This window comes from Mustela putorius, unplaced genomic scaffold (assembly GCF_011764305.1).
Source record: "Mustela putorius furo isolate JIRA1106 unplaced genomic scaffold, ASM1176430v1.1 tig00003836_pilon_pilon_pilon, whole genome shotgun sequence".
NCBI classification, from domain to species: domain Eukaryota; kingdom Metazoa; phylum Chordata; class Mammalia; order Carnivora; family Mustelidae; genus Mustela; species Mustela putorius.
In genome coordinates this window covers 13,832,754-13,859,180 of record NW_025421989.1, presented here as the reverse complement: position 1 = coordinate 13,859,180, position 26,427 = coordinate 13,832,754, and the positions used below count along the sequence as shown (strand labels likewise).

The 26,427-nt window shown below is 44.4% G+C and overlaps 1 long non-coding RNA gene across 1 annotated transcript in view; it reads left to right on the top strand.

Moving 5' to 3' along the window:
• LOC106006497 overlaps positions 1-26,427 on the top strand; it is a 139,118-nt gene that overhangs the window by 62,166 nt on the left and 50,525 nt on the right. Inside the window, exon 2 of the long non-coding RNA XR_001180581.2 lies at positions 24,095-24,187. This is a non-coding gene — a long non-coding RNA (uncharacterized LOC106006497). The remainder of the gene's footprint in view (positions 1-24,094; positions 24,188-26,427) is intronic.

Genomic DNA, 26,427 nt, shown 5'->3' with positions numbered 1-26,427 from the left:
CATGGGGGAAAGGGTGCAAATGAAATAGAGGGGAATTTGGACACCCACAGAAGCATTAATGCTAGAACAGGAAGGTCAAGGGAGCCTCTGAAGATTCAGTCATCCTTCATCCGCTCAACAGATACTTAACAGAGTATCTTTGAGGTATGGGTATTGTTCTAGGTATAGTGAAGTAGGAGCGAACCAAACTGGGGATCTAGGGGCTGACATTCTAGTGGAGAGAAGGATAGATCATTAAGAAACTGATGATCTAAGATAGTGTATTATCTCTGCATGCTGTACATAAACCCACATACTTGTAGCTTGTAGGCAAGAACCACATAGAGAAAGTAATACCAGACAGTGAGAAACAGTGCTGTGCTAAGAAGGGGTTAATAGCTAGCTTTGGGGCTGGGGAGAGCCCAGATATATAGTGTTGGCCACTTTCCATGGTGTAAATACTTTAATCACAGATGATTTGAAGCCACAAACACAAGGTCACTGAGCACGGAGCTGGAAAGAGAGATGTGCAGGGCTGTGGAGAAAATGTGAAGCGGGTTTAGGAGACCCATGGATGGTGGGAATGCTGGTTTGGAGGCTTCTGTTGGAGGAGATCTCTCTGAGGATGTGATATTTGCATAGTGAGGTTTCTCCAGAAAGATGTGGCTTTATCAGTAATGCCTAGTGACTTCATGGTACCTCACCCAGTTCCCCTTCTCCCTGTGGAGCTGTACCTGCGTGTGAAGTTGGAATTCTGCCAGCTCTTCTTTTCTTCCCTCAGAGGAGCAGCAGAAGAGGCGCCTCAGAGGAAAAAGTTGAAAAGAGAGAACAAGCCCCTTTGCTCACATCGCACCCCTGGAACCCATCACCATATCTGGGGTGGGGGTGGGGGTCAGCAGAGTCCTATCTGGAGCTGGCTCAAAATCTCGTGTCTCTCCCTGAATTACATTGTCGATTATTCTAGAAGTCACTCCGCAACACAAGCCTGGGATACTTGGCAAGACTGTTCTACTTTAGGACCTAACATTCTCCACATGCTTTCTGGGTTGTTGTTGTTTTTAAACGCATGCAAATAGGATTTTCCATTTTTAAAGGAATGCCCACAGAACTCCACAATTACAAACTGGTGCTGGCCTAAAAGAGCAGTAATTTGGTTGGGAAGTAGGTTTCAGTTTGTAACTTCCAAGGGTTGATGATAAATTTCCAGGAGTGAAAAAGTGGGAAACATTAGGGAAATGTTTTCAAACTCCCTTCAACCAAGGCACTGATGTAAATGAAAGAAAAAAAAAATCCCCCCGAATGCCAAAAAAGCATACTTCAGATGTCCCCATCAACTGTGAGACAGTTGCTTTCCCATGAAGCCCCGCCATATGGACAGTATGAGAAATCTCAAATTAAAATAAATTGTTATTCAGAGAGAGCCTTTCATTTGAGCCAAGACTCCCCACTTTACATTTTGCAGCCTTTGCCACACAATTATGAGGTCCAGTTGGATTGTTAAAAAAATTTGTAGTGTTTAACCCCCCAAGTGCAACAATCTTAGTTTTAATCTTTCCTCTACACGACAGTGGCCCTGGGGCCAACACGAGAGAAAACAGGAGCCCTGGACCCCAACTTCTGGCCTGGTTCTGCTTTCCCCTCTGGCTTCCAGGCTTTAGATGCACGGCTGGGCTGCTAAGCCCTCCAGGATCGAGTCCTCCCTTCAAATGCTGAGCTGGCTTAGTCAGGGCCGGCAGGGGACAGGAGAGATTGGTTTCGTGGAGCCCTTGGTTTTGATTGTGCAGTGTGACCTGCAGGGGTGTGGTTCCGCCTCTGGGGAATTCTACCAGGAAGACACATTGGTCTTGTTTTGGCTAAATCTGGCATCAGGAAAAGTGGACATGATACTCTCCCCTCTTGAGCGTCTCATGCTTTTATAGGTCAGCCTTGCTCTCTGGGATTCTTATCTGTAGCCTTTGTGCCTCTGATGGTTCTAGGGTTGTTGGAAATGGAGGCAGGAGGCAAGTAACCAAGGAAAAGGTTAAAGCCAATTGTATTCGTTGGCTTGCGCCACAGTCATAAAGTACCACAAACGAGGTGGATTGGAGGGTCTTTCCTTGCCTTTTTCAGCTTCTGGTAACCTCATGGGTTCCGTGGCTTGTGGCCACATAGCTCCCAACTTCTGCCTCCCTCTTCATATGGCTGCCTTCCCTCTGCCTATGCCCAGATTCTCCTCTTCTTGTACAGACCCCCGCAAGACTGGATTCGAGCCCACCGTGCTGCAGTGCGGCCTCATCTGACCTGTGCCAATTAGACCTGCAGTGATTCTACAAACCAGGGCCCTTTCTAAGGTGCTGACGGTTAGGACTTCAGCGTGGCTTTCAGAGGGACACCATCTGACCCGTAGCACCATGGAAGAAGAGATGTTTTTCTGCTCTTTTTATTTTTAGAGGGGGAGAGAGAGGAGGGGCGGGGCAGCGGGCGGGAGAGAGAGAATCTTAAGTAGGCTGCATGCCAGCGCCAAGCCCAACATGGGGCTTCATCTCACGCCCCTAAGCTCATGACCTGGGCCAAAATCAAGAGGCAGACGCTTAACCGACTGAGCCACCCAGGTGCCCCGAACATACTCCACTCTTAACCCATGCTCACAGCCTCAGTGCCGGTGGCAGTCAGGGAGCAGGTGAGCCAGAGGAAATAGCTGGCCGGCCCAGGCCCAGACTGTGATTCACAAGCTACGCCTTTGATGCGATTCTTGCCCTCGCCACAAATGCAAGGGACTTTAGGACAGCCTTCTAGTTCTGGAATCTTAACTGGAAACTCCCTAGCTCCCAGAGTTTTAACCAGACCTAGAATGTTTTTGTAACTGTCACTTAGGATGGAATGCAGTTTCTGCGTGGCATGGATGTCTGATCAGCAGCGGGAGTGGGAGAGGAGGGCTTTGAAAGCCCCCTCCTTTATATCTGCCTCTGTCTTTTTCCACCCAATTCCACTGGCCGAAGAGGCAGACGAGTTCTAGTTGCGTTGCTGCCGTTTCTCTCCTGCAGCAACCCCGTATGCATTCTGAGCTGCTCTCCTGTCTGCAGAGCTCACCTTCCCTGGGGAGATGAGAGGGCAGGAGCTCCCCAGGCGACCAGGGTGCTGGAGAAGACTTCTCGGTCGGAATCATCTCTTTATTTCAGCAGCCCTGCCGGTCTGTTATTTACTTTGATCCACGCTTAGAGGTGAAAGGTATATTTCCTGAATCAGGGTATAATTTATCACTAAGTAAGCTAAAAATAAAATAGTCTCCCTCATTCATTCTCTTCTGGAGGGGCAGCGGCCGGCATGCACAGTGCAGAAATTTCTCCCATATCAACAGACCCATACAAGACAGAGACCTCGACCCCAGCACTCACAGCCACCACACGATTATTTTTCCTCAGATATGCTCAGAATGCAGATGCCTTTATGACATTAGCCTAAACAAACAAACAAATGAAGCCAAACAAAAGCCATGCCTAAGAATTCACACTCCTGGAAATCAGTTTGAGGTCTCCTGAGATTTGGGGCCGTTCCCCGTAAGACTTGATGTTGCGCTAAGTCAAGAGTTCCTAACCTTGTTTTGAAACATGGAGCTCTTTGGCAGCCTGGGGAAGACTATAAATCTCTTCCCAGGAAAATGTTTGATAGTGCATTAAACACAGTGCAAGAGTTTACAAGTTATATGGAATATAATTATCAAAATATGAAAAAATGAACTCACAATATAATATTATCTCTGTATCACTGTTAATGCTTCAAATAAGACCTAGCAGCAATAACTACTATGATTGCTAAGTGGTGGTGAGCATTAAGAAACAATACTTTAGGGGCGCCTGGGTGGCACAGTGGGTTAAGCCTCTGCCTTCGGCTCAGGTCATGATCTCAGGGTTCTCAGATCGAGCCCCGCATTGGAGGCCTGCACCCTCCTCTCTCTCTGCCTACTTGTGATCTCTGTCTGTCAAATGAATAAATAAAATCTTTTTAAAAAAAGAATGCTTTAGGATATCTGCCACAACTGCAATGTGATGTGAAAAAAAATCTTTGATTTCTACTGGTGACAAAGTCACGGGTGTGATTCATGCTGCTGAGACATGTGACTATTATATTCCTAATTAAAGGAAACACTCAATTTCATCTAGAGGTGAGCAAAAATAAAGTTCTACTTTTTTCCCATCCAAGTTCACAGACCCTTTGGAGATGTGTGGATCTAGATGAGAAACCCCTCGGGGGGCTTCTAAGTCTCCTCAGGCTTCTGTCACTCAGGTGTTCCTCAGGGGCCTGTGTAGATAACGTTGTCCACACTTGTCATCATGCTTCCACGTCAGAGGAAGCTGAGCCAAATTCTGAGCCCTGCCTAAATGGGGTAGAACTTAGGAAGTCCGCATGAGGCGTTCTGAGGCTAGCAGTTTGCCTCATCAGAACACCGTGTCCACCTCTCCAAGAGGATCGTAGCTCTGGCTTCTCTCCCTGCAAATGCCCTTCCTCTCCCTCTCCCTTCCTCATGGTCATGGACACTGTCCTTGGCAGCCCTGTTCCTGCCATTGTTGCTCATTGATGTGGGACTCTCTGATGGCCAATATGAAATGAGTTGCTCCCCCATGCCATCCACCATGGGTCCCTTTGCTCCTCTCCCTTGTCCCTTATGCTTAGTCCCCAGCTTGGCCTGCTGCCCCACAGAATATTCTCTCACCATTGGACCAAAGAATGAGTAAACTCTAGATCTTCTACCTGATCCACAACATCCTTGGCAAATCTTTTTTAACCCAGAGTCTCCTTAACATTCACCAGATATTCAATGATTTCCTCCCCCCATCTTGGGGAAAAAATGGAAATAATAGAGTCTTAATGTATATTGAATCAAGATGGCATTTATTTATATTAAAGAAATCTTATGTAGTATTTATATGTTCAGAAAGTGTTCTCTATACTCTACAAACACTATTTCATTTAACCCTCGTAACAATCCTTAGACGAGGAGACGAAGGAACAGAGTAGGGCTGTAAGATTTAGCAAGTAAGCATACAGGCTGCCCAGTTACACTTGAACTTCAGATATTCAGTGGTTTATTTAATATGTGACATGCAACATTTGGAACATACTTATGCTAAAAAATTATTTGTCATTTATCTGAAATTCAATTTTAACTGGGCATCCTATATTTTACGTGGCAGCCAACGCAGAGAGGTGAAGCAACTTGCCCAAGATCACACAGCCAGTAAGTGACAGAGCCAGGATTCAAACCTAGGAAGTCTGGCTCTGGAGTCCTTGCCTTTAACCACCTTTCCCAGAGAGATGAAAGTTACATTATTGCAACACACAGAACATGTATTCCCTCAGTGGTTCTAGGTGAAATCTCTGTCCCGAAATCACAAGAACTTGCTGTTTGAGATGAGTGCTGAGGAACTAGCCCAGGGAACCCACTTCGGATGAGGTAATGGAGCTGTGATTGGGCTGCACGATGACCAATCAGCTGCCCTAAAACAAAGATGCCCAGTTGCAAGCAAGAACTTTTGAAGCCAAAGGAAGTCTTGATTTGCCCTCCAGCTGCTGGGAAATTCTTTTCCAAGGCCAGCTGTGGAGTCCTGTAGAACCATCCAGTTTGCACACCTCTTTTTCTTCCTGGTTGGAAAGAAGATGCCAGTGGGAGGCATTTTCCACCTACCACCTCATCAGGCACCCCTGGTCTCCAGCCCTCCCATTATGATGGAAGTGGATGATCCGAGATGATCTGACTCTTAGCTGCTTTACAGTGAGAATCTGAAAATGGGGTTCACTGAATTGCGGTCCTGAGCAGAGGGCAGCATCTTGGATACTTCGAGAGTGTCATCTCTGGCATCAAACCCCCCTCTCCATCAGAAATAGACACTCTCCTAGATGGTGGAAGCATCAAATGGATACAGCTCTTCTACAGGGCAACTTGGCAAGATCTATCAAAATTCAAAATGAACCAACAATTCCCCTTCTACAAATCCACTCTTCTACATTTGTGCGAAGTGGTGTGTGGACAAGGTTATTCACTGCAGCACTGTTGGTACTAGCAAAATATTTGAAGCAACTTCAAGGATCCTCCAAAGGGAATATAAGTAAATTGTTGTACTTCTATATAGTGGGATTCTATACAGCCATGGAAAAAGAATTAAAAAAACCATCCACGAATGTGAAAAGCTCTCCAAGACATACTGTGAAGTGTAGAAAAAGAAAAAATAGAGTGGAGTTTGTATTGTGTTTGTATTAGTTGGCAAAACACTTGGAGAGGGAATGTACATAGGACTAGGTGTGTGTTTGCATGTATATAAAGAAATATTCCTGAAAGGTAATGTAAGGAATGGGTACTATTAATTGCCTACAGGGAAAGAAACTATATGACTGGGGATAAAAGTATGAGGAAGTGTTCACTGGATAACCTTTTATACTTTAAAGTAGTTAGATGGTGTGCATTCATTATTTAAAAATAAATGTTATTAATAAAAAGAGAAACTTTTTCCCCACTGCAGACTAAAAGATCGTCTAACCAGAGCTGGGGCATGGGGGAGGCTATGGGAATTGTGATCCATGGCTCTGTCAGTAAATTTGGAGACAAAAAGGGGATCACGTTCGACTTCCTGACCGTTTCCTTCCAGTGAGTATCTTCCTCCTTTTTCACGATGAAGGAGAGGGGGGAAATGCCCTGAGGCCAAACAAACCGTGATCCACTCCAGTACCACTGGGGAGGCGGGAATATATTTCTCTTCAGCGTTTTCTGTTCTGCCTTTCAGAAATGCTACAGGCTTCAGTTCACTATCTCCCATGGGTTTTTCCTCAAAACAGCTACCCCAGAACCAGAAATCCATCTGGGATGGCTTATCTAAGAAGGTCAAGGCCATTATTAGTCCCCCAGTCCAGCAGAGAAAGAGATACAAGCCTCAAGTACAACAGTTGTAAATTTCATTGTGGAGTAGAGTTAACTTCTGCACAAGCTGTTGCTCGGTCATTTTTGCCAAGAGCATCTGGGTTTTTGCAAAACCTTGGACTCATGGTAACAAGTACACTCGCTCATATGGGGTTCAACTCCCTGGAGCTGTGATCTGAGAGGACCTTCCAAGTCCTTGGGGAGGAGGCAGAAGCCTCTTTGGCAATGATTTAGAAATTCAAGTGGTTGGTGAAAAATAGGTTATATTATAATATGTAAACATGGATTTCTATTTATCTGCCTCACAATCTCTTATGTGGCACTTGTTGTGAAACAGAATGGTTTTATGCACTTTATAAATATTAATTCACTTAATCTTCATAAAAGCCTTCTCAGGTAGTTGCTATTAGCATCACCATTTTACAAATGAAGATAATGAGAAGCAGAGAGGTCAGTTCCTTCGCTCAAAGTCACATAGCTTAGTAATTGGTCGAGTTGGAATTCAAATCCAGGGGTCAGGCTCTATAATGTGTATGTTTCAACACTAGAATACTGGCAACATGGTGACATTTCAGAATCTGATGCCTCACTCACTCCCTGTTAAGTCACTCCGTATAAAAGGTTGGTTAAGTCCTTGTAATGATGAAGACTATTCTAGGGGTTCCAGATCTGTCCGGGCAATTAAGTGAACTGGCATTAAAATGGTCTGGACAGATCTAGAAGCCATGGAGTATTCTTGGTTGTTAACGTAGAATTATTCTGTTTAGTTAGGAAATTCTCAAGGCTTCTGACTTTGAAATCTCATCACATTCTTACTACTCCCATGGTTTAAAATGTAAATGTTTGGGGAGAAGACTCTCCCCTCTTTCCTTAACAGCCTAAGTAGATGCCAGCATGGTCTTGTAAGAAATGACCTAAGTGCTTGAGCCTGTGAGACAAACACAGGACAGTTCTTATTTTGATTTTCAGTATCTGAAATGGATGTGAGACCCAGAGAATGATGGTAGCCGCTAAGTAGGGCATGGAGCATGATTTCAGCCAAAAGATGTAGCCAGTGAAGAGTTAATTCAGGGGTTTTGAAGTAGTCTGTCATATCTCTTCTTTTGCTGTCCTTCTAAATAGTGAAAAATCCAGACAAAGGTAGCAGTATTCTTGTGCGAGTCACCATGTGATTGCGTTCATCTCAACTCCTCGCTCTTTCCCAAACAAGGGAGAACAGTGACATCCATTCCCCATCACCCTAGGACAGGCTAGACATCATGGCCACTGACTTCTGGCTTCCGCACCATAAAGCAGCTTCCAGAAGATGTGCTGCACAGGCTGCAAGGGCTATTTCACTGGGCTGCGTTCTGTGACAGCATGATCCATTGGCGTTCTCTGGAAGACAATATAGTGGAAAGAATTGGCCCCTGCTGGTGCTTAAAAGGTGCTGGAAGAAGAGTGTTAATTTATGGCTAATATACACTGTGCTAAAAATAGAAAGAAAAATGTCTTTTGTTTCCACTCTGCCTTTTGGTGCTCAAAAACCAGGACGGGGGATGGGGGAGACCTAATGGCCATCATTCGAGGTCAGGGTTTGGTCACAATTTAAACCCGTATGGTTGGCTTAGAGTTAGTGAAAGAAATCCTTTGTTCTGTGCACGCGTGGAAGCTTCCCGAAGGAGCCGTCGTCTGCCAGGACGCACTTTCCCTGCTGATGTTGGGGGCGTCCGTGTCCTGGAGCCGGACCTGTACTGTGTTCGGTTTGCTGCGGAGGGACTCGGCATCCCTGCGAGATCAATTCAGGGCCCTGGAAACACAGGCCAGGAAAGGAAAATAGCCCTTTGGAGAGGTACCCAGTAGCCATTGTATTGAAGACTCGTGGACCCGAAGTGGTCAGATGGGAACAGCATCCAAGGGAGATGGCGAGGAGGCTTTTCCGAGTTCTGGAGAGTTGATATTCCATCCCCCCCCCACCCCGCCTCGCCCCGCCCCTGCCCCGCGCTTGGGTATTTTAAAAAGTTGCTTATGGGTGTCTGGACCCTGAGAGACAAGCATACGCAAAGGGAAGGTCAGTGGAAGGAGAAGCCTCACCATGTCTTACCGTGAGATATGACATGACCCTGCTGTGCACTTTGAGGCTCACGGGGCTTAGCCACCAATTGCTTTCTTCTGTACTGGGGAGGGCCAACCCCTAAAACCGTCCCTCATTTCGAGGCAGCCAGTAGACCCTCTGAGAATCAGGCTTGGCTGCAGTTGGTATACATTTCAGTGATTAAGTAATTTAATTAACGTATTTGGAGCTTCTACCACTTTTAACATAATCGACCTCTATAAAAACTCCAATGAATTAAGGCAGATATTTAAGTGGCCCTAGCCTAGCCCCAAATTGCCTCCCTGACCAACTTGGAGGAGGGGAAGTGACAATAGCCTGGATCTAGCTACCTATAGTGCTCTTTAGGGAATTCCCAAAATATGCGATTGCTTTTCCTAGAGAAAGATTGATGGCAGCTCTCCCCCACCCCATTATCTGCAGGGGATATGTTCCAAGACCCCCCAGTGGATACCTGAAACCATGGATGGTACTGAACCCTGTGGGTACTCTGTTTTTTCCTAACCATACCACCTATGATGAATTTCATTTACAAATCAGGCACAGTAAAAGAGGCACTGTCATATCTAATAAAACAGAACAATTATGACAGTTACTGAAATAAAAGTTACATGAATGTGGCCTCTCTTTTCTCTCAAAATATCTGTCCTCACCCTTCTTCTTGTGATGCTGGGAAGCAATAAAACACCTGCCTGATGAGTTGAACTGATGCAAATGGCAGAGACACTGTGACACAGCACTAGGCTACTCCTGACCTGCTGAACCCAGTTTAGAAGGAGGGTTATCTGCTTCCTGACCGCACTTGACCATGAGTAACTGGAACCCTGGCCAGTGACTTAAATCTGTTTTTCTTCCTCTGATTCCCACTCCTTCCAATTTATCTAAACCTGTTGGAAACGGACTAGCCCAAACCATAAATGGAAAAAAAAAAAAAAAAAAGCAGCTAGGTGGAGCGGTGGGGGAGAGAGACAGTATGGGGGCGAGAAGGAACTGTCTTCCCTTTCGGGCCTGGAAGCTCCTAGAAGACAGCTGTTTCTCAACAGTAAGTGTCCTTTCCTCTGGCCTGCTCGCCCGACGGTGACCCACTTTCAATTCAGTCGTGCCCTGTGTTCTGTCTGCTTCAGGCGGAAAGGTCACCGACCCAGCTTTCTGTGCCACAGAGAGAAATTAGTCAGGGCATCCCTGAGAGGTCTCCCTGCGAGCGGGCCTTGACTGTTCATATGGGCTGGGTTCCCTGGCTTTGCGTTTGACCTGCATCTTATGAACCAAAGGCCTCTCTGTTAGCCTGAGGCTGAGTAAGATAGCTGTGTGTTCTGTCCTTTGGGGAAGGAAAGGGGTAAGGGCGGGATGAGGGTTTAGGGTGAAAAATGATACAGCCAAAAAACAAAAATAAATATGGAGTAAAAACTATAATTAGATTTGTTATTTTTATGTGCTACAAACAGAAACCACAGCTAAAACCTTGCTCCTCTGGTAAATAAAAATGTGATTGTCAATCACTGCTGGGCGAAATACATTAATTTTTTTTTTTTTTTTTGGCTGCATTACATTTCCCAAAAAGTCTGGGTGCCCTTTGAATCTTAAATTGCAGCCAGGCTACCATGGCCCCAGTTGTAGAAGCCTGTTCTTCCTTTCTTCTTGTTCCCTCTTCCATCCCGCAGAAATAAAGTGGTCCAGATCTACTGCCAGTTCAGGTATGACATTAATCAAAAACCCTGTAGAAATGAGAAAATGATTCCAGCAGCAGGCAAGTCTGAGAGCTGTGAGCCAGGACATCCAAGTTGGCTTCTAAACTTACAGGAAAACAGAAAACCTTGTTTAATCAGAACCTAATACCAGCCCCAGCCCCCTCCTTATGGGTAAATATATTAAGTCGTGTTTGGCATTGATGTCACTCACTGCCCCTGCCCAAGCCCATCCTGGAAAGAGCAGCCTGTATTTAGAAACTGTTTAGTTTATACAGATTATATATAACTTCCATTTCGTATATTTACGTTTGCTATTTCTGTGCCTCTTGTACTCCTAATTGGGGACACACATGGCACTCAGAAAAGAGTTCTTAAAGATTCATCAAAGCAGAGGAAGAGGCACAAAGAAAATGGCAAAACAGCTTCCCACGAAGATGATAAATTGGGCTGGTGGAAGAGTCTGAGCTTTATTTTCCCATTTTTGCCCCGTGATACACATGAGATGAGTAGCTAATTATAATCACTCCAAAGCTTGTAGCAGTGAAAGGGATAGAATGTTTGAAGCCCCTTGGTCCTGGCTGCCCTTAGCAACCACACTTCAAGGGCTCCAGCGTGGAGCATGTAACAGCTGTGACAAGGGCCAGCCCATGAGACGAGCTAGTGGGATTTTTTGCCACCAAAATATTTCTGTGCGGAAAATTCGATGCTGAGCCAGGACAACTGGTCAGCCGTGGCTCTGTTTCTCTCTGGGATGCTGAGCAGGTCACGTCACAGTAACCTCCATGCAACTTGGATTCCTCACCTATAAATGCAGCACGAGTCTATTGCAAGAGCTACCAAGTTCCTTACTTTGGAATTATTCTAGGATTTTGGAATAGAAGAACATTTTCATTGACCTAATTTTTCTTCTAGGGAGATGTAAATAAAGTTAAATGTGACAATTTAGACGGCCTCTCTCTGGGCCATGGATAGGAAGTCAGGGAGATGAGCTAGTAAGTAGTTTTAACCTTCTGTGGATCACGGCTTCCTCTGAGAATCTGATGAAAACTCTGCATCCTGTCCCCAGTAACACACACACACGCTTGCGTATGCTCACGTTGCATGGCACACCAAGGGTGCCATGTTTCCAGACTCCAGTTAAGAAGTACCAGACGGGGCACCTGGGTAGCTCAGTCATTAAGTGTATGCCTTCAGCTCAGGTCATGATCCCAGGGTCTTGGGATCGAACCCCACATCGGGCTCCTTGCTTGGCGGGAAGCCTGCTTCTCCCTCTCCCACTCTCCCTGCTTGTGTTCCCTCTCTCACTGTGCCTCTCTCTGTCAAATAAATAAATAAAATCTTTTTAAAAAGAAGAAGAAGAAGAAGTACCAGACAGGAAATATTAAAGCCTCACTGAAGAACTAGGATTTCTAGCTCCGTTATACGGCTCTAGGCTGTGAAATCATTTTAGCATTTACTGTTTTATTAGGCACTTTATCTTCCAAGATCATCTCGGGCCAGAGACGAGGGACAGTTACACTATTTACATTTCACAAATACATACTAGCACACGCTATGTGCCAGACACATAGATTTTAAAAATTAATTATATTTAATACAAAACCCCCATGTCATAGATAATATTGTTTATTCCTGTGTTGTAAGTGAGAAAGCCAAGGCACAGAGAGGTTACAGATCCGAATCAGTGAGGGGCGGATCTGGGTTTTGGCATTACCAGTTTGGCTTCATAGTCTGTGCTGTTAAGCAGTAGGCCTCTTTCAAGAGTATTTGGGTATTGGAGGTTGAAAAACAAAAAAGCAGGGTGTGGTGCATAAGCAATGAATCTCAGAAAAAATAAAATAAAATAAATAAAAAACCAAAAAGCATTCTGTGAAAATTCTTCAATACTCATAATTTGTATATATTTCAGTATGTGTGTTATCCTTCAATTTTTAGAAACTACTTTAAAAATTTCTATCAGTTAGGAATAGTTTCGGGAGCAAAGAAAATCTGATAAATAGTGGCTTAAACCAAATGGGTATTTATTATTTCACAAGGAGGTAGGTGGTCTCAGAGTTGCTTGGGCAGTTTGGTGGCATTCCAAAGATCCAGGCTCCTTCTACTCTTCCTCTTGCCCGTTTTCAGTGTTCTGGCAAACTCTTCACGATCACAGATGGCTACAGCTTCCAACTACCACATCTGAGTGGCAAGTTGTGGACAGTGAAGGAGATCTCTTCACATACTTCTCTCTATTTGGAAAGCCTCTCAGCAGACTTTCCCATTATTCTCATTGGTCAGACTGAGGTAAAATGGCCACCTTTGTATAAGAGAAACTGTAGAAGTGAGTCTCTCACTTTTCCAGCCTCTTCGGGCTGTGATGGAGAAGGGAGAAGGAGTGAGGATGAACACCAGGTATCTCTCAACATTGTCTGCTGCACAGTCCCACAACACTTCTGCAATGAGAGAGGACAAGGGGCACAGAAGCGAAGGGAAAGCTTTCTTTGTGATCAAAGGGAGCCAGTTACTATTTTTCTCTAGATCATTCGCTCATACACAAAGCCTCACATACATCCCTTCAGAAGAAAGTATAGAATATAGCTGATAGTAAAAACTATTTGAAACAGCAGATTTGAAATTCTCTCCCATCAAATTGGAGGGATGGCCTCTTAACCAGTGAGTTAATTTGAATCTTTGAAAAATGACCGTTTCATTATCTTCCTTAATGGAATATACATCAAATTTAGTGTGTCTCCCAGACACCAAGCTAGATTTAGCCAGATGGTGCAAGTTTTCCAATCTCCTACTATTTTTCATGCATTTTTTAGCAGTTTAAATGCCTAACGGGAGTACCATTCTGGTAGGAGGAGAAGAGCAGTTGGCTTAGTGGTCTTGTCCTCAGCTTTGTGAAGCAATGATCCTTCCCCTGTTCACATTATCTACTAAACTCCTTAAAATTCATGTCTGGGGTTGGGGAAACCATTTTTTCTGGACCTTTCAAGAAACCTGTCACCACAGTGTTTGGTTTGTGGGGTTTTGTCTTAGTTTAAGCTCACCCAGAAGGAGATGTTAAGACAAAGATTCTGGTACATAAGATTTCTTTGGACGATGAAGGGAACTCTGGTACGGGAGTGGGGAAGCAAGACAGGAAAGGGAGGGCAGTGAACAAAGGGTGTGTTATGCAGTAAATCACCACGTTGGTTGAGTGGAACTTGATCTCACTGGGAAATTCTGGGGAAAGAATGTAAAACCCATGCTTCAGGGTTCTTCCAGCTGAGGGCGAGAGAACTGGGGTATTTATCCACCACTGCCTGGTATTTTTGGAGGATGGCTCCTTCCAAATGATGTAATTCCATGACACTTCTGTCCTGCCATGGAGGCAGACAAATCTGGCCTCAATGGCTAGAGATAGCCCTCAGACAAAGATATGTAGATGTTGGCATTTGGAAATGGGGAGGGTAAGGGGATGCAGATTTCTTAGACTAAAAGCTTAGACCTGAGGGAGACCTTAAGTTTCATAAAATCCAGAGCCCTCTGAGCCCTCTGTTCTTCCTCCTTCCCGTTTCATAATCAGAGGAACTGTGGTCCAGGCAGGTAAAGTCACACCTACACAGTGCTGGGCTGCAGTGACAGCTTAGTCCTGTCACCTTTTCATCTTAGAGTCTTTTATCCCTGCCATGTTATTCCCAAACTGGGTGGATACTTAAAATAAGAAAAGATTATTGTCATAAAATTTAAGAAAGTCATTTTTGTTTGTGTTAGAAATAGTGTGTGATTATTAAGAAAGTACAATTGTTCAAATGAATAAATTGGTTATGGGACAAAGTAAAAATAACCAGGAGCACTCCTTTCTCTTCACATATGCCTCTTGGGCATTAGATGATTTTCCCACAGCTGTGAGCAAGGCTGTTCTCAATTCTGGGTCCTTCTGCTATGCCCTTTGGATAATCTCTAAGGTCTTCTTTTTAAGTCAATTTGACTTTTAAATACAAGATACCATCTGACCTCCAACAGCCCCATCCTCTTAAAATACCCCCGGTGCTTCTTAAAAATGCAAGAAGGAAAGAATTTGCAAGACCTCCTAGTCCCACAGGAAATTAAAGAAACCCTGAAGGTGAAGTTCTAAGATATGCAAGTGTTTAGGAAAACCTTGGGAAAGAAGAAGGTTCAGCTTCCCAAGGGGGTCTGAAGGGAACCACCTGGCCAGTGTTTCTTTCTAGATGCTTTAGTCTCTGACCTATGTAGGCTGCTCTTCACTTACTTTTGGGGGGTTCCTAGGGCTCTTATTCTGATTTTCCTACATCTTTCTAACCTTCTTACCAGACTTACCCATTTCTCCTAGTCTTAGAAGGACTAAATTCTGGGTCAGAAATCAAAAGAATTGGGGCAGAAGCAACACGAATGTCATAATCTTATGAAAGTGTTCAGATTTACCTCTCACTGTTACATAGGTTTTGAGGTCCATGGCTGGATTTTCCAGCTGAAAGTCTAGAAAACAATTCTGCAACTTTTTTCGTTTAAATTGTAAAATAATATGCATAAGGTAAAGTATGAAAATTTCAGGTGTATAGTGCACTAGATTTTGAGAAAGTGAATACAGCTGTGTAACCACCATCTAGGTTAAGGTGTACATTGCCAGCACCCAGAAGCCTACTTTAGATCCCCCCCACCCAGTCATTACCAACATCCCAAAAGTACAGATAATCTTTCACCGTTGATTAGTTTGGGATATTCTTAAACTTTATATAAATGGAGCCACACAACGTATACCTTTTTGTGTCTGACTTCTTTTGTTCAAGTTAGATGTGTGAAGGTTGTCTACAGTGTTGTGTGTAGCAGTAATTTCTTTCTTTTTTCATTGCTGTATAGTATTCAGATGTATGAATCAACTACAGGTTATCTGACCTTTGGGTCATTTGCAGCATCTTAGTACTGAATTTCAGAGAGTCATTGAGATGAGGTCGTAATTACATTTAGATTATTTATGCTTAAAAACACTGACCAGCGGATTGACAATGGTCAGTCAAGTCTATTTAGCTAACGTGTATGGAGCTTACTACACGTCAAACACTGACCAGAATGTGAACTCATTTGACTTCCATACCAACACTCTGAGGTAGGTCACTATTATTACTCCCATTAAGCAGATGCAGGAGTTCAGGGCACTTGCTTAAGGTCACATAGATGATATCCAGAAAAGAAGAAAGTTCTGGCCAATGGAACTGGCTTAGATCATGTTCTCTTCTGTGTCTGTTGTATACACTAATATTATAGCATGCAGAAACTGTAGTGTATGTCTTCGTTTACCTGTCCTTCTGCTCTTGTAGACTATCAGCTTGAGCACAGCATTGGTATCTTATTTTTGTCAAGGTTGCTTTAGTGAATGAGCCAGGGGCTTTGCTGAAGCAAATGTTTGCATGAGGAATGAGTTAGTGTGGGACAATGAGCTTATGGGCACCTGTTCTTAAAGTGCCTAAGATTTCCTTATATTTTCCTGGTGAGGGCGGGGAGAGAAGGAAAGGGAAGCGAAGATAGACTGTGTTGTCTATTGCTTGCACTTCAACTGTGCAAACTACTTAGAACAGTTCTTATAACTTAAACTAGATGAGAGAGTGGACAGAAGTAGTCTAAAGTGGGGCACCTGGGTGGCTCAGTTGGTTGGGCAGCCAAGTCTTGATTTTGGCTCAGGTCGTGATCTCAGGGTCATGAGATTGAGCCCCATGTGGAACTCTGCCCTCAGCAGGGAGTCTGCTTGTAGATTCTCTCTCCCTCTGCCCCTCCCCCCTGCTTTCATTCTTTCTCTCAAATAAATAAATCTTTTAAACAAAGAAAGAGCCTAAAGCTATGCTGTCCAACAGAAATATAGCATGAGCCACATGTGTGGTTTTTTAATTTTCAACAAGTCACATTTACAAAAGTGTAAAAGAAACAGGTGAAACTAATTGTGATTATGTATTTTATTTAATCCAGTATATCCACAACAGTATCATTACAATGTGTGATTGATGTAAGAATTATTGATGACATATTTTAGAGTCTTTCCTACTTGGTTTTTGGAATCTACAACATTTCTTAAGTTGGATCAGGCATATTCTTAAAGATTTATTTATTTATTTTAGAGAGAGAGGGAGAATTGGGGGAGAAGGGGAGAGGGAGAGAGAAACCCAAGCAGGCTCCAAGCTGAGAGCAGATCCTGAGATCAGGACCTGAGCTGAAACCAAGAGTCAGAGGCTCACCAGACTGTGCCACTCAGGCATGTATTTTTAAAAATATTTTATGTATGTATGTATGTGAGAGAGAGCAAGAGACCGCCAGAACACGCGCACTTGAGCCCGGGGGGAGGGTGTGGGAGAGGGAGAAAAACTTTAGTAGACTACACACTGAGCATGGAGCCCAACATGAGACTCAATCCCAGGACCCTGAGATCTTAACCTGAGCTGAAACCATGAGTTGAATGCTGTGCCACCCAGGCACTGCCAGGCATATATATATACACACACACACATATTTATGCACACACACATATATGTGTATATGTGTTTGTATGTATGTATGTGTATATGTATATTTAATGTACATTAAATAAATATATATTTAATGATTTTATTTTTAGGTAATCTCTACACCTAACATGGGGCTTGAACCCACAATCCCAAGATCAAGAGTCACATGCTTCATAGACTGAGCCATCCAGGGGACCCAGATCAGGCGTGTTCAGGTGCTCAGCAGCCACTTGTGACTGGCGTCTATGATACCTAGAGCCTTGCTCCTCCAAGTGCCGTCCTTACAAGGCAGCATCACAACTGGATGTTTGCTGGAATTCCCAGAGTCTCAGGCCCCGCCCCACCCCTAAGGAATCAAAGTCTGCCTTTTAAAGAGATCCTGGAGTGATTTGTTTGCATATCAAAGTTTGAGAAGCCGGCCTACAGGCCAACTGCCCTGAGAGGGTCTTTTCCAATGAATGGCAGATAATAGCTCCCTAACCCTGAAATCACAGCCACAGGGTCTGTCATTAAACACTTCATTTGTTAACTTCCCCCCTTCTCTTTTCCCTCCCTCTGTTCCTCATTTCCTTCCTTCCTTTCTTGCTTCCTCCCCTTGACTGGTTCCCACATTAAAAAGACTTTTCCATCAATACTGCTGCTTCTCTCAAGTGACAGTGCCAAGCTATTAAATTTTGCCAGCTCATCCTTTGTGAATGTAGGGAAGTGGATTCAGTGGCAGCCCTATCTTTCTGACATTATCCTGTATTAAATGTCCTTCAATTAGTATGTGCTTCGGGTCCCCTGCAAGACCCCCTGCTGCTTTATGTCACTTGCGCATTAACCTCATTGGTTACCAAACATCCCTATTATTAAGCCATTAAAAGCCAGGCTTGTTCACCTGCCAGCGCTTTAGTTTCCTTTCCCATCTCCTGGACAATTTTCTCAGATGGGATTTTAGTGATTTCCTCCTCCTCCTCTTCTTCTTCTGGGAACTTATTTCCTCTCTAGCCCCCTCTTCTTTCTCTTTCTCTGTCCCCTTCTTCCTCCCCCCCCCCCCGCAGTGTGCTGTCTTTCCGCAGTTTTTTAATACCGCTCTCTCTCCCCAGGAGAAGGTGATTACTTGGTTGAGAACAGGTTGGTTATAGCTGCGTGTGCATTCACTGAGCTGAAGCCTCGTCAGCAAGGCTGTTTCCAGCCCCTGCTGGCTCAAGCGACATTTGGCAAGTCATCGCTTTCCAACCCCATCCAATTGTTTCTGCCAGTTTGATGAAATCGCAGAGCGGGCTGCAGGATGGGCAATTTGAAAGTGGATATTGCATCGGGTTATAGAATCATATTTTGAAAACCCGTTTTTGTATATCTTGTCTACCTTACCTGCATCTTTTTAAAGAGCAATGTGATACAATTTTAGCCATGTGTGTGTACTATTAAGCTTGATGTTTTAGAGGGAAATTTTGGGATGAAGATAGAAATGCTCAGCCTGTGGGAATGTGCTTTATTTTCAAGTTGATGTTGCACCAAGGGGGCCATGGAAGCCTCCCATTTTGCTCTCCTCGTTCCGGTATCTCGTGTTTCTGATGGCAGGAAACAGCAGCTATGCTGGCAAGCTAAATCCACCAGCCTCTTCTTTTTGTATGGCCAGTCAAGTCACAATGGTTTTTATGTTTTTTTAAATGGCCGAAAAAGCATCAAAGACGAATATTTCATGACACCTAGGAACTCTAAGAAATTCACATTTTGGTTTCAGTAAATCAAGTTTTCTTGGCACGCAGCCACACCATTCATTTACGTATCATTTGTTCACTCTGTCCCTTTATAGACAAGACTTACTGACCCCCGATCACAGAGCACTGGTTCTTAACTTGGGCTACATCTTGGGGAGTTTTCAAAATAAAGATGCATGTGTCCTGCCCCCAAAGATACTGGTTTAATGGTTTGGGGTATATGCTAGGAATTGGTCATTTTAAAAACTCTTGGTGATTTTCCTTTGCAGCCAAGGTTTAAAACCATGTAAGCGAGTACAAGGAGATATAAAATTTGATTCACTCATGATGATTTGAGTACTTAAAAAAATACATGCTCCCTTATATAACATGGAAATACTAACTTCATTTTTTCCCTTGCTCTTGTCAGGCTCTTTCTGATTCTTGCTTGTTTGCCTAGTTCTGATTTCATGTCTTTCCCCAGACATCTGAATGTCTGTTTGGCACACATGTTTCCAAGCACCATTGAAAAAAAGTAAGGGAATAAGGGAAGCACGGTTGAATGATGGCTGCTTCTAATTTTAGGACAGACTTCTTGGGGATTCGAGTAGGAATTCATGGCTCCTGTGGGTGGAGGTACGCCATGATGGGTAGGGAATGTGTAGTTGAGAAAGCCCTTTCTTCTTCTTCTTCTTCTTCTTCTTCTTCTTCTTCTTCTTCTTCTTTTAAGATTTTATTTATTTCAGAGAGAGAGAGAGAGTCAGGGTAAAGGGCATAGGGAGAGAGAGAATCTCAAGCAGACTCCCCGCCAAGCGCAGAGCCCAACACAGGGCTTGATCGCAGAACCCTGAGATCCTGACCTGAGTTGAAATCAAGAGTTGGACCCTTAAGCCACTGAGCCACCCAGGCGTCCTGAATTTCGCTTCTTTCCTGACCATCTAGCAACATTCTCTTCACTCCCTTCCAAGATGAAGCTTAAGAACCAACTTCTTGGGCGCCTGGGTGGCTCAGTGGGTTAAGCCGCTGCCTTCGGCTCAGGTCATGATCTCAGGGTCTTGGGATCGAGTCCCGCATGGGGCTCTCTGCTCAGCAGGGAGCCTGCTTCCTCCTCTCTCTCTCTCTCTGCCTGCCTCTCCAACTACTTGTGATTTCTCTCTGTCAAAAAAAAAAAAAAAAAAAAAAAAGAACCAACTTCTTAGGAAACCCTTTCTGCCTGCCCCCCTCCTCACTCCAGACCTAGAAGAACTTTGGCCTCCAGTCTTTGTATCCCCCTACAACTCCCAGAGGCTTTTCCTCCAGCAGCTGGGACACCAGTTGACCTTTACTGGTTTATATGCCTGTGTCCTTCCACTAGAGTGTTGTCTGTTTGGGGGGTAGGGCCATGTCTTTTTAATCCAGTGGCCCTTGCTCCCAGCATCATGCTTACTATCCAGCAGGTGCTCAATAAACATCTTGCAATGAAAGAAGGAAGGAAGAAACAAAGCTTTGTTTTCTCAGGGCATCATGGTGTCTCCTGAGGTGTTGTCACTGATACCATAAGCTGTTGGTTGGACATACAATGTGTTGTTAGAGATAGCATCTTAAGGCAAATCACTGAAAGATGAACTTCTGGCTTTGGCAGAAAGCTTTGGTGGAAAGGCGAGGCAAGTCATAGAGATCTTTAGTGAACAGTGTCCTATTTTTTTTTTTTAGGTCTTTTTTTTATTTTAAATTTTTTATTTTTTATAAACATATATATATATATATATTTTTTTTTTAAAGATTTTATTTATTTATTTGACAGACAGAGATCACAAGTAGGCTCTAGAGAGCCCGGCAGAGAGAAAGGGGGAGGCAGGCTCCCTGCTGAGCAGAGAGCCCGATGTGGGACTCGATCCCAGGACACTGAGATCATGACCTGAGCCGAAGGCAGAGGCTCAACCCACTGAGCCACCCAGGCGCCCCATATAAACATATATTTTTATCCCCAGGGGTACAGGTCTGTGAATCACCAGGTTTACCCACTTCACAGCACTCACCAAAGCACATACCCTCCCCAATGTCCATAATCCCACCCCCTTCTCCCAACCTCCCTCCCCCCAGCAACCATCAGTTTGTTTTGTGAGATTAAGAGTCACTTATGGTTTGTCTCCCTCCCAATTCCATCTTGTTTCATTGATTCTTCTTCTACCCACTTAAGCCCCCATGTTGCATCACCACTTCCTCATATCAGGGAGATCATATGATAGTTGTCTTTCTCTGCTTGACTTATTTCGCTAAGCATGATACACTCTAGTTCCATCCATGTTGTCGCAAATGGCAAGATTTCATTTCTTTTGATGGCTGCATAGTATTCCATTGGAACAGTGTCCTATTAAGTGGGATCAGCCACTATACCGAAGACAGTCAGGGCTATCCCAGAAAAGGGCTGGCCAGGAGTCCAGAGTGTCCCCGCCTGAAAGTCTGCTTTTGCTCAGGAAAAATTCTTGGCAATTACCTGTAAAAAAATCAACTAAAGACTTGCCCATCCTTTGCTTTGAACCAGCCCTCTGGATTCCAGAACGAATGGCCAGTTTGCCTTCTCTCTAAATCTTCACTTCACCTCTCTTTCCCTCTTTATTCTCTCTCCTCTGCATTGGTCTAAAAACTATAGAGGGGAGAGATTATGTCTTTTAATTCTCTACTGTATGCCTGTACATAGCATGGTGCCTAATGCATAGTTTGTACATGATAAAGAGTCGTTGAGTGAATGGAGGAAGCATGGATCTGCAGGACCCAAAGCTTCATGTTCCTTCATCTGCTGCAGTGGGTCATGGTTTCAGCTGTTCACCCTCCAGACCACTTCAGCTGCAGAGTCTAAAGCCCACCTGTTCTTAACCTTGGATCCATTAACATTTAGTTGGTCAATAAATAGAATTTAAGGTGTCTGCGACTGGGCATGGGGAAAAAAAACCCACTTCTGTATTTCCACTAACCTTTAACTGAGATGTAGCTTTTCCTTCAATAATAAATGTAGGCAACAAACAACATTAGTGTATCAGTAAGACCTGTGACTTTGTCACCAGGTGAATCCTTTACACGTGTCAGCAATTCAGAATTATTGTAGTAATTATAGGTGCCACTAGATTTTGTTATTTAATGTGTTAATAAAGAGGCACATATACCACTATCTCATAAATTTATTGAATGACCAAATTAATCTTAATTAACCTAAATGAATGCATTAAAATTCTAATAATGTCATTTCTAAGTAACTGAACTCCATTGTAATCCTACACATGTTACTTTATACGTTTAAAAACATTCCTAGACGGGGTCCCTAGGCTTCACCACATTGCCAAAGGAGTCTCTGGCACAAATAAGGTTAAAAAGCCCTTATTTAGCGCTAGCTATAAAGGTGGACCCACTCCGTAAAAATGCATCAAGGAATATACATATTTTTAAGTATATTATGGTTCAATAAAATAGTTTTTTAAATTGGTCTGGGCCAATCATGGCAATTCTATGTCAGTAATTGACTTATTAAAGGGTACGTGTCCCAATCTGGGCCAATGAAACGTAAGAGGAAATTCTGCTGGGGCACCTGGGTGGTTCAGCCACTTAAGCATCTGAGTTTTCATTTCAGCTCAGGTCATGATCTCAGGGGTGTGAGACTGAGCCCCACCTTGGGCTTCCCCCTTCACTTGGAGTTAGCCTCTCCCTTCCCCTCTGTTCCTGTCTGCCCCCTATCCCTACTTGTACACGCACTCTCATCAATCAGTCAAACTTTTTTTTTTTTTTTTTAAGTAGGGGTTGAAGCCAAACAGCCAAATTCTGCCATCAGGACGTGTATCAGGGGTTGGGGGGGGGGCGTCTGGGTGGCTCAGTGGATTAAGCCTCTGCCTTTGGCTCAGGTCAAGATCTCAGGGTCCTGGGATCAAACCCCACATGGGGCTCTCTGCTCAGCAGGGAGCCTGCTCCACACCACCACCACCCCCCCCCCCCCCCGCCTGCTGCTTTGCCTACTTTGCCTACTTGTGATCTCTCTCTGTCAAATAAAAAAGAAAATCTTCAAAGGAAGTGTATCAGGGTCTGGCTGACCAAGAATGGCCAAAAAATCACAGCTTTTGTACCCAATGATGGTTGCTTGAATTTTACTGAGGAAAACAATGAGGTTCTGGTTGTTGGATTTGGTTGCAAAGGTCAGGCTGTCAGTGACATTCCTAGAATTTGCTTTAAGGTTATCAAAGTAGCCAGTTTCTCTCTTTTGGCTTTAGTCAAAGGAAAGAAGGAAAGACCAAGATTGTAAATTTTGATGGTGATAACGTGACAATAATAAATATTCATACACCAAAAAACCCCAGACTTCCCAAGCAGAGATGCGGGGGGTGGGGGCGGGCAGTCGGTTGCTACAGACACCCCCACAGATTCTGCTTCTCCTTGTTCAGCTCAGGAGCTGATTCCTTGCTGGCTGCTGATGTCCTGTTCACACCTGACTATGTGGAGCTGGCTGACCACCTATGGACCACACCCTGCCTAACCACACAAGTTAGCCCCTAACATGCGCTGACAGACTAGTTTGGGCCCAATTCAGTATTCATTCCTCTCCCTTTTGTGAGCTTAGCATTACCCAAACTTTGATGTTCTTCTCTGCCCACTGCCCCCCGCCCCCACCCCGCCAGGCTTGGAAGGCTGCTTGGTACCTTCCAGTGCATCAATTGTGTTAATCTTTTCAAAGAACCAACTTTTGGCTTTGTAGATTAGGCGCTATTATTTTCTGTTCACTGATTTCTTTTTCAGCTTTAGTATTTCCTTCCTTTTACTTTCTCTGGATTTGATTTGTTATTCTTTAACTCTGAAATGGAAACATGATCATTGATTTTCAGTCCATCTTTCATATTACGTGCGTTTAAAGCCATGACATCCCCTCTATCCACTGCCCCAGCCGCACCCGTCGGTGTCAATATGCTTGTCTTTCCTTATCATTAGTTTGAAATGTTTTATTATTTCCATTGTGATGTCTTCTTTGTCTCATGGATTATTTAGAAGTGCATCGCTTAATATTCAGTCACTTGTGAACTTTCTAGTAGTCTTTTTGTTACTAATTTCTAGCTTAAGATCACTGTGATCAGAGATCAGATTCTGAATGATTTCCATCCTTTGAAATTGGTGGAAACTGATGAACTGAACGGGTGGATGGTAAATTTTGGCAAAAGTTCTTATGCATTTGAAAAAGAATGCGTGCTCTGTTCTTGTTGGGGTCTGCCCCCTGTTCTGAGCTGTCTCCTTATTTCCTCATTGTTTTGTCTCTTCCCTCTTTTCAGACTCTAGCATCATATCCTGTAGCAGAGCTTCCTGTTGAGTGCTCCCCCATGTCCAACACCAAGGCCACTGAACACCTCTTCACCAACGTGCTGGTGAGTTGCATGGAATTTGGATGGCCAGTGCCTTTTCTCTAGTTCTCGGGAGGCAAGCAGGTGTGGTGCCTCAGGGACCTAATTCAGGGAGAATTAGCCTTAGCATTTAGACCTAAAATTGGAGCAATACCACGAGAAACTGCTTCACTTCCTTGAAGGGTGATCCAGGTAAATATCCCCTTCCTTGATAAAAATATACACTTAGATACGGTTTCTGTCTGGGAGCAGGTGGCAAGCGTCACAAATGGCCACAAAGAGGGTCAGCTAGGGGAACGTGGGCTCTGGCCCATATGTCACTGCCATGTATGCAAGACGATCTACACATGGCAGTGGCCATGTGGTTGTTTCCCGTGCCCCTGGGTGGGTGTTAGGTTGAAACCCGAAGATAAACTGGAACAAAGGTGGATCCTCGCTCTGATATTGGGAACTTGTGAATATAATAAAGGACATGTACGTTCAGGCTTGAAAAGTATGTATGGCACTCCCAGTCCCTCGCTGTTCTAAGTGAATCTAAGTAACCAATAATGCCTACTAAGTAGCGAGCTCTCCTGACTCTGAATACAGTATAGACAGCTTTAACTCCATGTATGTTTTCCACAATCATAATTATTTGGAACAAAATAGGCACAGTGATGAAGAGAATCATTAGAAAAAAAAAAAAAGCCTAGAGAGCTAAGGTAGATAGCAAGAGAACAATGGTCTGCCCAAGGGGATATTAAGGAGACTGAGGCAAAACATATTAGGAGGTCAGAACTCATTTCTATGGGGGTAGGAGTGGAGATGTATGGAAGACAGGTACTTGATGTGCTTGACCACGAGGACCTCGGGTCAGAGCCAAGTCTCTGTAATCCTGATGGAAGGGATGTGGATGGGGTTGATGGAGAAATGATTCTGAGTAATCAAGGACTATGTTTCCATGGCCATGGCTGACACAAATTTACCTCTCCATACAGTTTCAGGGAGCAGTTAGTCAGGGGTTCCTGCAGGTCTTCTGAAGAGAAAGCTTGGAATAGGGAGTTTAATGTGATGAACTATGGCCCCTGTTTCTGCAGTCGGACTTGGGGCTGCAAATGGTCCTTGTCGTCATCCTCTTCCACTGCGGTCTCTAAATTCCCTTTAAGCTCAGCCACTGTCTCACTGCTGGTCTCAGTGGTTTGCCCAGTGATGTGACCTAAGCCCTCATTCCCGAGGCATCTGAGCCTTTCACAGACTGAGGTTGATGCACTCATCCATCCTCAGTTTCCTTTGGACGAAGGAGTACCAGTGCCCAAGCAGATCACTTGGGTTTCATGTACATTCTTCCCTAACCCCCACTCCCCACCCCTGCCATGTGAAAGTGGCTTTACCTCTTCCTACTGAACAGGGTCAATCACCCCAGTAAGATGGCAACTCCTCTGTTTGCCTGCTGAGCCCAAGACACAGGAAGCACAGAGTGTCCATGTGGCCTCTTGCCGTGTCCTCTGAAGGGGTCTTGTGTGGCAAGAGTGTGGCCCTTTGGGACATCCTAATCAAGCAGAACCCAAAGGCAGAGGAATGGAAAGCACCAAATCCCCCCCCCCCCCCGAGTAGGTCACTGGGAATAATGGCAGGTGAGATCCCTCCTACTTCCACTTCTTGGTTCCGGGACCCATGTACAGGACCTCACAGAGGTCTCTGAATCAGTGTGCACACCTAATCCTAGAGGGTGGCATTCCGTCTCCACAGAGTCTTGCCTCTGAGCAGGCACTTCTGCTGTACCTTTAGCAGGTAATCTCATCGCTCTGTGGTGGCTGGTTGCTTTTGGCACAGTACAGTATGTAATGCAGGCAGTGGGTCCCGTGATCACGGGCTCACTCCCTTACCTTCAGCGCTGTGAAATGAAGCATCCTGGTCAGGTGCTGTGTGATATAGGATTGTATTTTCGCACATCAGGCAGTTTGTAAAACCCTTGGATAGTAGAGCTGGCTGAGGCTCTGCAGACGTAAAAGGCAAACCTTGATGTGGAATGAATACCTATTTCTGTGCAAATGAGCTGCTGGATTTTCCAAGGTGGAGATGACCCAAATGAAGTCAGTTGTTAGGAAGTGGCCCATCAGTCTCCTCAAGGAGACGTACCATATTGGAGGCACAGCATTGGTCTGTTGTGCTAACAGGCTGGACGTCCTGAGGTGGCAGTATTGGGTTCCTGTTGGGCCCATGTGGGACCTCCATCTCTGCCCCTGAGGTTACTCTGTTGTTTCCCTCGTGCCAATTCTGTGGTG